The sequence below is a fragment of the Bufo gargarizans genome, chromosome 4, assembly GCF_014858855.1.
Source record: "Bufo gargarizans isolate SCDJY-AF-19 chromosome 4, ASM1485885v1, whole genome shotgun sequence".
Classification (NCBI taxonomy): domain Eukaryota; kingdom Metazoa; phylum Chordata; class Amphibia; order Anura; family Bufonidae; genus Bufo; species Bufo gargarizans.
In genome coordinates, this window is record NC_058083.1 from 220,049,008 (window position 1) to 220,055,747 (window position 6,740).

The window sequence follows — 6,740 nt, forward strand, 5'->3', positions numbered from 1 at the left end:
CTGCAATCCAGAGAAAATAGCCCTAGTCCAGGGCTGGCCAACCTGCGGCTCTCCAGCTGTTGTAAAACTACAATTCCCACCATGCCCTGCTGCAGGCTGATAGCTGTAAGCAGTCTAGGCATGCTGGGAGTTGTAGTTTTGCAACAGCTGGAGAGCCGCAGGTTGGCCAGCCCTGCCCTAGTCACTTGGTGCAGCATAACCCTGCCTCTCTCTCCTGCTTGCGTCATCGCAGGGAGGAGGAGTTTGATTGGATTGGCGATTCAGCATGTGCACTCCTGCTCCATTCAGAGACATCGGGAGACAGTGAAACTTAATCAAATACCTATTTGTTACAGCTCTGGTGACCACGTGGTTCTTCTTGTAATCGCCAGTTCTAGAAGAGGCAGTGACACTTTTACTGTTTTCATTCTATTAACAGCATTCATTGAGCACAATGGGGTCGATTTATCAAAACTGGTCTAAAGGAAAAGGGGCTTAGTTGCCCATAGCAACCAATCAGATCGCTCCTTTCATTTTCAAAAAGAGCTCTGAAAAAAAATTCCCCTTCATTTAGCATTTTTATTATATGACTATTAAATGGTTCAGATATGACATTGGCCTCACATGGTCAGTATTTTTGCATCAGTATCAGTATCAGTGCCAAGACCAGCAGTGAGTCCAAAATACAGAAGAGGCACAAATATTGTTTTGATAACTTTTCTCTGTAGGTTCCACTCTCCTGTTTTTTTGCTTACAGATACTGACTGTGTGAAAGAGGCCTATGTCTACTAATTATACTGTAATAACTATCCTTGTTTTAAAATATAATGTATAAATAGTGCCACCTAGTGGTAAATACATTTAAGGTCTTCCCTTTTTTTTAGGCCCCTTTTACACCAGCGAAATTTCCGCGCGGGTGCAATGTGTGACGTGAACGCATAGCACCCGCACTGAATCCTGACCCATTCCTTTCAATGTGTCTGTGTACATGAGCATTTTTTCACGCATCAGTTCTGCGTTGCGTGAAAAACGCAGCATGTTCTATATTATGCGTTTTTCACGCGGCCCTGCCCCCATAGAAGTGAATGGGGCTTCAGTGTAAAACACATTGCACCCGGAAGCAAGTGCGGGTGCAATGCATTTATCACTGATGGTTGCTAGTATATGTTGATGGTAAACCTTCAGGTTTTTTATCATACACGTGAAAAACACATTGCACCCGCAGGGAAAAAACTGAACAACTGAACGCAATCGCAGACAAAACTCACTGAACTTGCTTGCAAAATGGTGCGAGTTTCACTAAACGCATCCGGAGGCAATCCGTCACACTCGTGTGAAAGACGCCTTGCTTCCTCAGATGGAATGTTATCCTGATTTTGGTTTAAAAGAATAGACAGTGCTCTTGCTGGCTGACATTACAAGCTTCTGAGTGGCAAGGGTAAACCCAGAGGGCTGGGATCACACATTCCGCTTTTTATGCATTTTTTTGAGCCAAAGCCAGAAGTGGATCCGGCAGGAAAGAGAACTATAATCCCTTCATTTACTTTCTAATTTCTTTCCTTCCCACTCCTTTTGAATCCAATCCCACCTTTGTCTCATAAAGCTGCAAGTAAAAGAAGTGCGACACAGATTTTACATTTTATCCTATGGGGAAATTAAAGGGGTTATCCAAGACTATTAAATGCCCCCCATACGCCCGGGCCCCTTACAATGAATATACTTACCTGGCTCCCAAACCGCCACTGTTACTTCTCCCTGTGCGCCGATGAAAACATCTTGTGTCGGGAGGGTGGGGGGCAAGCCTCCCTAGCATCACTGGTGATGCTAGGGAGGCTAGTATATTCAGTGTGAGGGGCCCGGGCGTATGGGGCGCATTTAATAGGCTTGGATAACTCCTTTAAACGCTCTACAAAAAAATAGAGCAGATTTACTAAACCCATAGATGGTGTACCAGATTAATTACAGTGGCTGACGCTTTTGTAATTTTGGGATATTTTTTCTTATTTTTTATATGAATAAGGCCTCATGCTGTCACGGTGTAAGGGGAGGGGAGGGGAGGAATACCAGAATGACAACAGAAGGAAAATAACCAGGAAGTAGGCCTCAAGGCTAGGGAAAGGAAAACGGTGACCACCTATGAAAACCCTAAACCTAGCCCTGACTCCTGTCAGTATGAATAGACCCTGAAGGTGGGAATATTCATACACCGTAAACCTAGGCCCTAGTAACCCTGAATATCCCTAGGAGTAGTGACAGGGTCTGAGACTACTGTTTCCTTCCCAGATGAACGAACCAGCATCTCCCTGAGGCCTAGTGCAGTGACCGGGAACGGAGTACACTGACGCCACTTATGCAGTGGGTCAGGATACGGGTGGTTAATAGTCTATAGTTTGTTCGTGACGCCAATTGCAGCGTGCACAGGGTACCATCACAGGGCCCTTCCAAGGTGTTATAACGCACTTCCCAGGTTAGGAATGCCAGAGTGGTGTGATGGCCTATAATGTCTCTATATGTAGTGATAATGGTGTCAACGGTTTCTCCTACCTGGGTACAGCTGGACTCCTGGCTCACTTGCAATAAATTGGAGTGTAGTGATAGTAGGAGTAATAGGAGGAATTTTGCAGCAGAAATGATGTCCAGACCTTTAGGTGAAGTTCAAACTTTTCTTTACTGAAGAAAACTGGTATCCAAGCAGAATACAGCTTTGGTCTTTGGGTCCAGCAGGTTTTGGCAATGGTTGGCAGGAATGAATCTTCTGCACTATAAATCTGGAGCTTGCAGGAAAAGACATCTGCTTAGTAGCTCTGTAACTGTGGCAGGAATTTATCTTCTACTTTGTACTGTACCTTCTGCTTTGTGGGGACAGACTAGCTTGGGGGTTAGATATGGGATGTGATAGGATAACCTAAAAATATGTGTTTTTAGGGAGCACCTAAAACTGTGGATGTGAAATAAACTGATTGCTTGGGGTAGGGCATTCTAGAGAACTGGTGCAGCTCAGGAGAAGTCTTGGGGACGGGAGTTAGAGGTTCAGATCATGGCGGATGTAAGGGTACTTTCACACTTGCGTTGTTTGATTCCGGCAGGCAGTTCCGTTGCCTGAACTGCCTGCCTGATCAGGCAAACTGTATGCAAACGCATGTCATTTTTCTGAATGATCAGGCATTTTTCAGACTGATAAGGATCCTGATCAGTCTGAAAAATGCCTGATCAGTCAGAAAAATGCATTGCAATACCGGATCCGTTTTTTCCGGTGTCATCAGGCAAAACGGATCCGGTATTTATTTTTTTCTCATTTTTAAAGGTCTGCCTGATCAGTTATTTTCCGGTATAGAGCCCCTAGGACGGAACTCTATGCCGGAAAAGAAAAACGCTAGTGCGAAAGTAGCTTTAGTCATATGTCATTAGCTGAATGGAGGGGTCAGATGGAGACAGAAATGAGGGAGGATATGTAGGGGGTTGCAGCACTGTGGAGAGCTTTTTGGGTGAGAATGAGCACTTTAAATTGATTCCTGTACTGTATGGGCAACCAGTGCAATGAATGACTCAAAGTAGAGGCATCGGAGTAGCGTTAAGGTGGATTTACATGGGCAGATTATTGGGAACAAAAGTCCTGAGAATGCTCGATCCCGACAATCTGCCCATGTAATGGTGCAGCGGATCACCCGATAAGGGAACAAAACACTGGTACATCAGGTGATCCTGTCGTTCGTCCAGGCACACCAATAATCATTTCTGGGCAGCAGATTGTGCTGTCTAAACAGAGATCTGCTGCCCAGAAACAGTGCAGCTGTATGAGGAGTAGAGATCGCGGTAGCCATTCCTAATCCTCCTACTGTGGAGGAGATCGCTGCATGTAAATGCAGTGGTCTCCTTCACTGAATGTGCAGCCGACTTTCGGGAGTGCTTCCTTCACAACAATCTGCTGCTCTGCGTGTGTAAATGCGCCTTTAGACAGATAGATCAGCCATGGCTACTGCAATTGAGAGGGGAAAGTCTGGTGAGGGGGAGACTGATTAGTAATGAGTTACAGTATTTGAGACGGGAATGGATGAGTGCAACAATGTAAGTTCTTGTTGTTTTCAAAGTTAGAAAAAGGCGGATTTGTGTGCATGTGTCACGGTTCCTCCCATGACAGAGGTTAGAAGATCTGAGAGACTGGCTGCATGTGAGATTATCTGACAGTCTCTCTGTTTTCACTTGTTGCAGTGTTGTTGGTAATGACCACACCTCTTATCTCAGGTGCAGTTTGTGGTCATTACTGCTCCTCTATTTAGTCTTGACTCACACTTTATACCATGCGGTTGATATTCTCTGCCTGGAGTTGGAAAAGCTGGAGTGTGGTCCTCATCTGAGTTCCTTCTCATCCATTTTCTATTGAAGATAAGTGTACTTCTCTTTGTATTGTGTTGTTCCCATTTTCTCATTGTTTACTAGTGTAACACCCCAGAGTTGTGTTACTACACTCCTCTACTCCGCTACTATCTTCTAAGAGCTTTTACACTGTCATCAGATATAATTTACATCATGTCTTCACCTATGTGCATGTAAAACCATGTTAAATACAATTATTGCTGTAATTTTCCAGGTTGACCAGCAGGTGGCAGCAATCCATTGGTAAGGTACAAGGTTCTAGTTTAGTGTATCTATGCTGGAATGGCTTATTCCAGCTAAGCTCCCCCTTTGTGGAGGTGTGGACTGTTCCCACATCCTGCCTCATGGGTAGAGAAGGAAGTTAGATTCAGTGTAGCCTCCCCCGTGCTAGGGGAAGGATGTGTGATAGCCTTCAGGAGTCCCCCTGTATTGGGAAGAAAGCAAGGATCTTGTCTCGGCTGAGACATTAATCACATCCCCAGCCTGAGAACCTTCAGCCTCAGCTGGATGTCAAGAAAGCAGACAATCTCCAGAGTTCCAGGACGAAAGCATTTCCTGAGAATATATCTCTGAGTCAAGTCCAGAGACCTAGGAGAAGCCATTCCCCAACCCCCTTCAGAATCATTCTTCTGAACCTGATCCATCACTATCCACTGCACTCCATGTACTCAGAAGCAGTACAGATATCAGCTGGTGATTGGCTCATGCATGGCTTTATATCTACTCCCTTATTTTGCTAAGATGGTCGGATCACTATACAAATACAGCACTTGTTACCTCATGTGTCACCTCTGTCCCCTCATAGAGTGTAAGCTCTTGTGAGCAGGACCCTCATTCCTTTTGTTTTAGCTGATGACCTGTTTGTTGCTATGTTATTTATGATTAAAGGGGTATTCACATCTCAGACCATGGGGACATATCACTAGGGATCTGCACCTACAATGAGAACGGAGCAGGGAAATGAACAGAGGGTGCACTGTGCATGCGCAACCGCCCTCCATTCATTTCTATGGGGCCGCCGAAAATAGCTGAGCACTGGCTCGGCTATTTCCATCTGCCCCATACAAATGAATGGGAGCAGGGGCCGCGTGTGCTTCTATTTACTTCTATGGGAGCAGCAGGGAGCAGAGCTTGGTGGTGGACGGACCCCGGAAAATCCGGGGTCCTCAAGCCACAGCTCCCCCTGCTCCGTTCTCGTTGTAGGTGTGGGTCCCAGAGATGGGAACCGCACCTATTAGACAATGGAGGCATTTCCTAGTAATATGCCCCCATTGTCTGTGATGGGAATACCCCTTTAAGTTTGTACTTGAACCCACTGAGTTATATGTCAGTGCTATATTTATAAAGATTATTATAATATTTTGGTCTGTAAACCACGGATCCAAGAAACAGATACCTTTTATGCAAATTCTGTATTTTCCTCACTCCCATCAATAGAAAGGGCAATTCTTGTCAAAAAGATAGACCAGAATAGGACATGTTGTATAATTATATAAACATATTACTATATGTGTATAATATCTTAATATCCCTGTAGGAAATAATTACAAATCACATGCTGCAAATCTTATTACACAACTACTTCCTTTAGGACAGGTTATCTACACTGACCAAAAATATAAACGCAAGACTTTCGGTTTTGCTCACATTTTTCATGAGCTGCACTCAAAGATCTGAAACATTTTCTAAATACGCAAAAGACCCATTACTCTCAAATATTGTTTACAAATCTGTCTAAATCTGTGTTCGTGAGCACTTCTCCTTTGCTGAGATAATCCATCCCACCTCACTGTTGTGGCATATCAAGGTGCTGATTAGACAGCATGAATATTGCACAGGTGTGCCTTAGACTGCCCACAATAAAAGGTCACTCTGAAATGTGCACAGTTTTGCCTTACTGAGGGGGAAGGTCAGAAAACCAGTCAGTATCTGGTGTGGCCACCATTTTCCTCACGCAGTGCAACATATCTCCGTCGCATACAGTTGATCAGTTTGTTGATTGCGGCCTGTGGAATGTTAGTCCACTCATCTTCAATAGCTGAGCGAAGTGGCAGAATATTGTCTGGAACTGGAACACACTGTCATATACGCCGATCCAGTCATCCAGAGCATCCCAAACATGCTCAATGGGTGACATGTCTGGTGAGTATGCTGGCCATGCAAGAACTGGGATGTTTTCAGCTTCCAGGAATTGTATACATATCCTCGCAATATTACTACACTACTACGCAATACTACTACTATAATATTGCTACAACATGAGGTGATGGTCGTGGAAGAATGGCACAACAATGGGCCTCAGGATCTGGTCAGGGTATCTCTGTGCATTCAAAATGGCATCAATAAAATGCACCTGTGTTCGTTGTCCATAACATACTCCTGCCCAT